Source organism: Argopecten irradians, unplaced genomic scaffold (assembly GCF_041381155.1).
Source record: "Argopecten irradians isolate NY unplaced genomic scaffold, Ai_NY scaffold_0144, whole genome shotgun sequence".
In the NCBI taxonomy this organism is placed as follows: Eukaryota; Metazoa; Mollusca; class Bivalvia; order Pectinida; family Pectinidae; genus Argopecten; species Argopecten irradians.
Window position 1 is genome coordinate 1 of NW_027187611.1, and position 11,053 is coordinate 11,053.

An 11,053-nucleotide genomic window follows, 5' to 3' on the forward strand; every position below is an offset into this window, starting at 1 on the left:
ACTGACCTATAATTTGACCTTTGCAATTGAGCCCGTCCATTAAAGAAAAGGCTTGACTCGAATATCTCCTATTGTATAAGACATTAGGGCTTTATACTTACATTTGTATATGTATCCCCTTGTAGGTGAGACAAGTTAATAATTAATAATTTAATAGGAATGCTTTGTTTCATTGGAAAAAAACATCTTTTTTTGTTGTTTCAAACAAATAATTAATTAATATCAGTTTTATAAAAACATCTTCTATATATAATGAGGGGAAAAAATCTTTTAAAAATGATCCTAATTTAAAAAAAAAAAAAAAAAATCCATTCCCAAATATGTAGTAATTTTATAATTGAGTGACCCTTGTGGAAACATGAATGCAGTGACATAAACATACCGGTATATATATATATATTTCATGATCAAATATATATAAAGCTTATATATACTAACATTTAAACAAGAAAATATCTTTTACCCTATAATAATACCAGGACAGACTGTCTTGATTTTAATTAGCAGGACGTACATGATATGTGCTTTCCTGAACTACGTGTACTTGAAATCAGATTATGGAGCTTACAGCTATCTGGAATGTGAATGGCTAGAGGTTTGGGGGGTATATCCTGGTGTATTTAATTAAAACAGTGGAGACTTTGTCAACAACTAAAGCGGTGCATTGATTCTAACAGTATACCTGTATACAGGTATGATCACTTCATTGATTACGAAAATAACATGGGTATATGTATACTCTAGAGGGGTGCCGAATGGTGTACCAACCAACCCTGAAGTTCCATATGAGTTGAGGGCTACACATGGAAACATTACATTGATTTCAAACCAGAAGAAATAACTAAGATGACTTACATGCATGTTTGATGCACATGGAGACATTTAACATGTAGATATTGATTTAATACAAGAAGAAATAAGAAGGACTATGATGAATTGTATGCATGGCCTGGTACCATAAAAAAACACATGTGCATAATTATTTAATATGGCAGTGATATGTTAAATGGGCTGAAAACCATGATCAATTAATCAGTCAAATTGCTGATTATCAGTAAATAAACGCATCGTAACTTCCTCTTTGTTAATTCTTCATAGACTATATATATAGCTATAATTGGTTATAACTGTAACTTGTTGACTTTATTTATATCAGGGCTCAAAATGACTACAATATCATTTGTTGACACTTGTCCATTCGGGCAAGTGATTTGAAAATCCACTTGTCCAACATATAAAATAATATATAATCTTCCAGAACCATTCACGATATCTTTATGTACATGTACCATGTTATGACGTAATCTTACTAAGACGTCATTGTACTATGACGTCATGTTTTACAAATAAAAGAATTCAAACCCCTGAACACCGGCATGAGCCGAGAAAACGCTAGGGAGGAAAAAACTGTTTTATAGTTGTGTTTTCTTTTTAATATATACCGTATGTATATGTAATGAGTAGTATTAAATATTAAAATGATAAGAAACATTTTACTAAAAATGGAAGACCTGAATTTATGTTGTGACAATATCAGAAGTAAAACAATGATAATTAGTAATTATCTTTTGTATTTATGGTTGAACTAGTAATTATATATTAGTAGTCATGTGATGTTTAATTAGTATTTACCTGTAATTACAGATCTGACACCTTAACGATGTAAACCCTTGATATGATATAAAGATATGGGTGCCATCCCTAATGACATCCACCAAGCTGTTAAAATACTCCAGACCGATCCAGATCGGGCGCTTTGGTCGAGCAGGAGGTGTATCTGTCTCCGTAAAACAATTTCTGGGAAACTCGGCATCAAGGTCGACATTATCGAGGTAAAGAAATGACGCTATTTAAAGATGCTCCTCCAGTGACAAATGGTATTTTTTCTCTATCAAAAACAGGAGCAGACGATTAAGTATTTTTCTTCAGTTACAAAAGTTACTTACTTTACACCATTACCACCATTGAAAAGTTTGAGTTTCTAATTTTACTTAAAGTTAAAAACATGAAAAATAGTTAATTGCATCCCGAAAAAAATCTGTGGCACTATATCCTATATGGAATGAAGTACTGATTGCGAATGTACCAAATGCAAAATAAATTATTTCATATATTTTTGGGGGTTAATTAGACATACTTATACATGATTAAACAACAATTATTGTTCAAATGATGAATATCATTTATGCTATGTCGGCGGTGGAGCATCTTTATTAATTAATTGGATTTGGAAGACATCATCATTTGATATCCTATCTGTTAATTATGTAATGATGAATATTGTGAATTTAGGTTATGACATTGGTGAACTGGTCATTTATGTCATTATGATCATTAATGCAAGATTGTACGAAAATCAATTTCTTTTTCAAATATAAAGTGTCTTCAAATATCTATTTTGATTCTTGTCAAAAGAATTGAATGCCTATAGCTATTGATAACATTAGAAAGCTTTATATTTTTGTCAGAATCATTACCAATAAACATGACTTCTATATTTGACAGGGAAACAAGGAGACCTTTTCAATCGTAACCAAGGTCAAGCCTGAATGTTGTCTTAGTCAAGGCGATGTCCTGCATCTGCTTGACCGTATCCTATTTATCAACCGACAGGACGTGAGGTCACTTCCCTCGGCAAAACTCTGGAAGCTTTTATCAAGTTTATCCACTCCAGTCATCGAGATCTTCGTCTGCTCTCTAGTCAGCATCAGCAGCAAACGCAGCAGGGATCAAGAGTCAAACAGTAGTTCTCGGTCCCGTTCAGGTATGCGTAAAGGTCCTGATAACAAACGACGTCCTGTCGAGTCGGAACCGCTTCTACAGGGCCTGGATGGGCAACAGTCTCCAGAGATTCGTCAATTCCTGGATGGTGCCGGGTCCAGTTCCTACGAAGACAATCGGACGTCATCTGTACCAGTCGCAGATAGTAGGACACAAGCTATAACTGACATCAATGGACGCACTTGTAGTTCCCTACCTGTAACTATGAGTAACCAACTACTAGTGAAACCCAGCACAAACACCAATGATCTGTTACGCTTCCCACACTTCATCCACTGGGACCCGATCACAAAGACTGTGACCCTCACTCGGGGAGCTAGAGGCTCTTTTGGTTTTAAGTTCAAGGTCAAGATGTCTAAGGTAAGTCAAGTTCAAGGTCAGAATGCCAAGGTTACGTCAAGGTGTCAAAGGTAAGGTCATGTTCAAAGTCAACATGTCAATGGTAAGATCAAGATGTCAAAGGTATGGTCATGTTTAAGGTCAAGATGTCAAAGATAAGGTCATGTTCAAGGTAGATATGTCAAAGGTAAGTTCAAGGTCAAGATGTCAAAGTTAGGTCAAGATATCAAAGGAAGATCAAGGTCAAGATGGCATGGTAAGGTCAAGATGTCAAAGAAAGGTCTATATCATGTAAGAGGGAAGCTACAGTAGGTCAATAAAAAAAGATGTTAAAAGTATGGTCAAGACAAAAAATATAATGAAGTGAATTGGACTATATCCTTCTGTCTACTGTCTAGTTGTAAGACATGAGAATTGGCAATTTTTGTAAAAACAGCGATGTTATATCTTGAATATTTTAACAAAATATTTCTACTACTGTTTCTTAATAATTGAAGACATTTTACTGAGTTCAATGTTCCTAAGAAATACAGTACCTTATGCTTACCGTCAAGCAGGAGAAAGTTTGGACTGAGTGTGTGTAAATTGCAGATAATGCTAAAGTTACATAAGTATCAAATGCTGATGATATTTGAGTTTATTAAGGGAGTATAAATTCTGTTAATTTCAGAATGCTGATGACCTGTATACACTTGTCGAGTGCATCACCCCAGATGGACCAGCAGATGGCAAACTTATGGTAGGTGATTGGATCCGCTCAGTCAACGGTCAGCCTCTACAGAGTCCGCGAGAGGTCAGTTACATATCCATCTTTGATTTGACAAAATTGTTATCACTCTTTCTCAGAAATTTCTGAAAGGATCCTTCCAAAAAATTCTTATAAAGGTTTTTCTGGGGCCCTAGTTGTGCCAATTGCATTGTGGGATTAATCTGAAAACAAGATGGCCGACAGGCAAATATCTTGTATTTAGATAGTTGAAGATTATTTTCACTCTTTCAAATATCTTGTATTTAGATAGTTGAAGATTATTTTCACTCTTTCTCACAAATTACTGAAGAGGTGAAGAGGTCTTTCTTCAATTAAATTCCATAGATAAGTGCTCTATTCAACTCAGTAATCAATAAGTGCCCATTGCTTAAGTAATTAAATTATTTTAATATCGTTTTGGTTTTTTTATCTGCATAATTTTATGTAACCATGTAGTTCTCAATTTAGTCTGTTCAACATTAATAATACATAATACATAAAGATACATTTCATCCTTTTTCATAGGCTAGCAGTAATGTAATTATGCAGTGCTCAGTTTGAGCTTTTGACAGTAATGATAATTAGATGTACATTAAAATATACATGTACAACTAAATCTGCAGTAAAAGTTCATCCTTTATTTATAGGCTAGCAGCTATTACCAGAGCTGCATGGCTAAGGTAGACAACAGTTCGTTTTGTCCTTCAGCGCCCCGAAGGTTCTCTTCCTATCACATAACATCTTCCCACCGAGCCTTCGTTACCCGACGCTGATGTGCACTATCCATACTGTCCCTGGCCTGCCTTTGGCCTCAGAACCAACGGAAGATGCCACCATGTATGTACCAGCGGTCGCCAACCAGCAACTCTGGAGGGAGGGGCCGCCGCTGTGTCATGTGACGCAATCCAGCGGGGGGGGTGGTAAAAGTTACCGTTGGTCACGCCTCTTCCACCTGAAAGCAGTGACCCACAGGATCCGCAGGATATTAATGTGGATCTGTTTGAGTTGAACCGGACTGTGAATTTGCCTTAAGTGCGTGTGTTTTTGTGCTGGTGAGTGAGGCTCGCCGCCTTGGCTCGACCTGTTTACTGCCAGGTATGCCTTTCTTCTCAGGTCGGACACACAATGGTTCTTTACCAGTGTATCAAATGACACCATGGGAATGGGGAACCGTAGAGGGTGCGGCAAATTAGCTTCACATCATCTGGTCTGTCATTTGACTATCTCCTTAGACGTTGGGCGGTCACCGTTGCAAGGTTACATGCTAGCAATGAATCCGTTTAACAAAGAAGTGATATTTTTTAGAGACCGCGAGACGACACACAGTTCGATTCTTCACATAAAGGTTCGATCAACGTAGAGTTTTTCATAATGCCAGATGACATTATTCACACCAGAGGATCAATGTTTTTCCATCATTTGTTGCCAGTTTTTATTCACATAGGACCAGTATATTTGTGGGTTGACATTTTGACGGCGCGAAAGTAGTGGACTTCGACTACACGCATGAGTCTTCAGGAGTCCTCCAGAACGTCATTCACCACGACTCTCGGTGTTTTTGATGCCGGATAAGAATTGTCACAATAGTGACATACGTATAAACTACTCATAGTCTTGTTTGGATTGCACAACGATGCCACTGGGGGTCGTCGAAACGAAGTCCTGTCACGTCATTTGCATATTTAACACTGTTCGCGCTAGCAAGTTACAGAAATACAATGTTAGCCGCTGCCGGACTTTGTTTCTGTTTTTACAGGAGTTGAACGGGGTTTGAGGCTAGAGATGTAAGTCGTGGTCTCCAGAGGCGGGCTGTGGAAAGCACTTCGGTGTGAGATGACACTGTATACAGATGAATCTCACTGCCCTCAGTCGCCATGATGTTTAGCAATTATGAGGCAGTATAAGTGATAAATGAGTGAACAGACCAAACAGGTTAACCGAACGATGTGGAAGTCTCAAGTATGTTTCAGGATGAGGTGCCTGGGGGAGGGCAAGACCTCCAACAGATTGTCTGGACAGACCCTGAAAAATGTCGGTGAAATGAAATCTGTCTTCAAGTAAAGAAAATTACTCTTTAAAGTCTGAAAGGGGAGGAAGGAGGACTAAAGTTCAGTGTCTTTTTTGTATGTTCTTTATCATTTCATACATAGCTCTATAGCTGAAATAAAATTAATATCTTTTTAGGATTGGAGTAGCAATTTTTTTTACAGCAGGATTACAACTAGCAACCACTAATCCAAATAAGGAAAATATTCTTTGAAATCCTTCTGTATAAATATGATGGTTTTCTCACAATCACTTGTACAATATTCTAGATTAGTGATGAAGGCCATACATAATTGGTTTCTTGTCAAATTTTCAAATTTACTGAATTAGCCATATAAGCCTAGCACACCCATCCTTAGTTAAAATACTTAATTTCAGGTAATTTATAATGAAAGAAGGCTTTTGTCATATTGTATGTACTTATATTAAAAGCGTCTATTTCATCCTTTATAATAAGTAAATGCAGATATAATGAATTTATTGGAAAGTTTATCGAAAAAATTTCATTGGAATTTTGTTTAACGGACTATCGACTAGCTGTTAATTTGAGATTCATATAAACCTGTAATTATAATTGCCTGACCAATAATTGTTTACTAACATACATGAAGCTGCAACCTTTTTGACACTAATCATCAATGTTTAACATTTCAGAACAAAATTTTCTATTCATTTGACCCAAGAGTCCATCTTGAATTGTTATAACAGAATGTTCAAACGTCTTTATACCTACACACCAGCCTTAAGAATGTGCAGTCACCTAGAATGGGGGCTCGACAGAAAGGGGTCCGAGGCCTCACTACCCCGGCATCATCACGGAGGAAGATCTCGTGGAAGACATTATATCTCAAACAGTGCAAACAGCAACTCTGTCGAAAAAGATTATCAATTTCCACTGGAAATATTCGGACTTATATTCCGCCAGAAAATCCAGCGGGATGGATTCGGGATGCATGAATTATTCTAGTACCCTAATGTGATCACGGATCAAAGCACCGCTAGCACCTCCCTACCACCGAGCCGACAGAGCTGTGTCTTTATATAGGATTTCCGGGGGCCACACTTCAAGTTTGGTGTTTTACCAGCTGGCGTTTGCTATAAACAACAGCAGCGACAACCACAACCTGACCATGATAGGCCCTTTCTCCTGTTGTCTGTCGCACCACGGCTATGACCTCACCCTTCACCATCATAATGCTGCAGGACCGCATACAGATTAATTTGCCAGGTAAAGACTTGATACAGATATTGTGGTTCGCCTGTTGACAGTATAATGTGACTGGGTGGGGTATGTTGCTTGGTGTCTTCAGCTGCATGCTTCAGTGAGTAATATATAGCACTAGGGTTTTACTATACAAGAAGACACAACATGAATATATCGCGGCCTTTTAGAACACACACCCACACTTTCATACACACAACACACTGGATGCATGGGAGGATATACCTTACATGACCCTGGCTGTTATTAGGACATAAATTTATCAAACAAACAAATAGATATTGTTTGGTTCCTAATACCAGTAAAACTGCCTTAGCGACCACCTCTGTATAAGGACCACCTGCTTATTAAGACCTCTTTTTTTAGAGTCCCAAATGCCTATTAGCACCTTTTTCCTTGTACCTTTGCGAGTATTTATAGACTTAGTAGACTGCATTACAATTGTTTGAAATTTCTTGGTTTAAAACAATTACAGTAAAACCTGCCATAGAGACCATATCTGTATAAAGACCTACCGCCTGCTTAAGAATTAAGACCACTTTTCTGTGACCCCAAATGACCAATTTCAACACAATTCAACCTGTGTATAAAGACCACCTGGCTATAAAGACCATTTTCTTCTGTCCCTTTGATTGTCTTTATAGACAGGTTTGACTCTATAAAGTGAAAATACACCCCCTCCTCATAACAAAATGAACTCACTAACAGTAAGAAGTAAGTGTGTTACAAATGCAATTTAATTTTTAGTTAATTTCAGAGGGCCTTTACCTTTTGAATTTGGGAAATATAACTTTTTCCTTCTGTCAAATTATGTACATTTTAAAGAATTGCTTTTATTTTGAAATGTTTATCAGGAAATGAGGGAGGAAACTTCTTAAGGTGAACAGGCCCTTTATATAGATCTAAATGCACCAAAAGGAGTCACAGATTTGTATGAAACATTTGTTGTTGTTGCAGGTCGGAGGGAGCCGCTAAACCTTATGTCATGTACCAATGGCTACACAAAGTGTGTAAAGCTACCCTGGGGTCGAGAGGTCAAGTATGTCCTCGGTCCGCAGTGTCCCTCTACAGGAGAAGTGTTTTCTTCGCCACCCAACATAAACCCTGACGTACATGTGCTCGACCTAAGTAAACGACAGATCTGCTGCATGCGAAAAGCTTGATAATCATCGCAAAGTCAAGTTATGGCTTCCAAAAATGGTTAGTATTAGATACATTGTGACCTACATTTTGACCTTTGATCTCAATATAAAAAAAATCTTATGTGGGATCTTATTTGCTATACATTCTGTATTACCAAGCACGGTTATCATTTAACTCGTTGTATGGGTCCACTTAAATGAGATTGTGTGTCAATACCAAAATCTGGTTACTGTGACCTATTTTCAACTTTTGATCTCAATTTAAAAATCGTGTCCCGCTGTGTACTATAATTAAGGTAGTTGGTGTATGAGACTATCTATCTAAGGTAAGGCAGTGTCTCACTTACCTAATTTTATATATTTTTTCTCTTGGCTCTCCATGATAATTGAATTCAAACCACTGGACTCCCTCACATTGTAAATTTGGTAACATTTTCAATTACTCAATTGCTCAAAATCGACCGTCACAATAAATCGGAAAAAAATAGGTGGGGGCGGGGGGTATTGGTCTTATTTTCAGACATACCCCATTACCCCATACTTCTCTGCAAATGTGTGATTCAAAAAATAGGTAGAAAGCTGTTGTTACTTTGCGGTGAAAATACAGTTAAATCCCAGAATGTTTAATCTTGGCAAAACTTGTTTTGATTTGGATATCGCGAAATTTAGTAATTGGTTTATAGTAATTGTTATTATAAGGCCCATCTTAGTATGAGATATAAATAACATCGTTTCAGCACGATAAGATTGGGGACTTAAATTTGTCCAAATTAACTCCAATATTAAACTTTGTTTGTTGGGTAAAACAAGATGGGGACGTACCATGAATGAGTTGCCACATACAATCCTGAGGATGATAAGTCAGAAACTACAACCTGGAAATGACCGTTTGGTAATGACTGAGGAAACTCCTTGGAGGTTTGTTGACAGTATTATGTCTTCATTGTTTACTTACTATTTAAATCAATAACAATATCTGTAAGCGTTTGCTAATATTTGATTTGCGGAGCGGGAGGGGGGGGGGGGTAATTTCGCTAATATCTAAAAATACATGGTATTACATAATTTCATAGGCTGTGGTTCTGAATGTATCCACTTTCAAGGTGCTGACCTAAGATCATGTGCAAAAAATAAACCCCCCCCGCAAATTTTATACAACTTATGAGAGTACTTAATTACGTTGTAACCATGGCAATCTGTGTAAATATCTGAGTCCCAATTGGCACAGTTTTGGTGTCCATGGCAAATTCTGTTTTGACATTCTACAAAATATTCAACAAAATTTGACAACTATGAAGTACTCTAATTTTCATATGAAGGCATCCCATAGTGGACCTAAGGTTGTGTATATTGCATTTTAGGGGGGGGGAGACCGATCCGTCAACAAGATGGCTGACCAGCCACCATCTTGGATTTTGGTATTTAAAGTTTGTTACCACTATTTCTCAGAAAGTACTGAAGGAATTTGTCTCAAATTTCATTTGTAGGTTCTGGGTTTCTGAAACGGTTTTTAATTTTAAAAATAGGAATTGTGAAACATAGGCCCTAGATTTGCCTAATACATTTTGAGACGAATCTGTCAAAAAGATGGCTGATTATTAGGCCGCCATCTTAGAATTTGATAGTTGAAAGTTTTGAAATGCAGAGAAAAGATCCCTCTTTCAATTGTGGATGCACAAGATCCCTCCGGGATCTATTGTTGTTAGATGTTCAGCTGCAAGTTTAGTTATGAGTATGTTTACCATAGCTGCAAGTTTAGTTATGAGTATGTTTAAAGCCCACTGCATTTCGGAAACGGTTTTTAATTTTTACAAAATGGGATTGTAAAAATGAAGATAGACATTAATTTTTGTAGAATCCAAAAAGTTATTAGCTTACCATGAACTGCGCTTATCACCTTCTGAACAATTTAATCATCAAAAATTAATGTTAATTTTCATCTTATGTTTCACACGCCATCGTCCTAAATATCCGCTTATATGGTTGAAAGTTTGACAGCAATGTACTGGGTTACATTTTAATGGTTGAAATTTCGATAGGATTTTGTCGTATGTTAAGGTTATTGGGTTGAAAGTTTGGCCAGGATTGTGCTGTGTTCAGATTTATGTTTACATTATTATTTGTTTACAGGATTGCTAGGCCTGTCAGGGGGATAAAGATTTCTCTATATGGCACTCACAAAGAGCCGGCGTACCAGCTATTGATGGGACCAGGGCCGGAGTCATCGTCTTACTCTGGCACTACTCCTCGAACTTCTGTCAGCACCCAGACATGGAGCGGCACGACATCATTAGTGGGATCCGAAGACTGGTTGGACCAGTAGTCCACAAACACCCTGAGAACACTGACACCATTGGCTTAGAGTCGGATGTGAATGTATAAAATATAAGGCTATACGGGTAAAGTGTCAACGTAAGACAGAGAAACATTTTCCTTCTTTGCATATTACAGAGTTACGCAAGAGCAGATAACTCTGTAATGTGCAAATACAGAATTTCATGGGGAAGAGAATTAAGCCATCCATTTTCTGCATTACTAATTGATTCTTGTAATCAGTCAACTAAAAATTCATTTGGAATGGAGCTTTAACAAATTTTCAAAATAGATTTCAGGGCTGTGGATATTGTACTAAGTACTGGTGAAATACTTAATCAACTATGCAGAGGTCCTCAGGTCTAATCACAGGGGACTGTCACAATACAGTAGCTTAAGTAACTATTTTAACCATTATAAAATAATTTTGTGGTAATAGGATAACCATTTGTATTGTGACAG

The 11,053-nt window shown here is 37.2% G+C and overlaps 1 pseudogene; it reads left to right on the plus strand.

The window, feature by feature from the left end:
- Positions 1-544: 544 nt before the first annotated feature.
- On the plus strand, positions 545-10,617 carry LOC138311880 (uncharacterized; annotated as a pseudogene).
- The last annotated feature ends 436 nt before the right edge of the window (positions 10,618-11,053 follow it).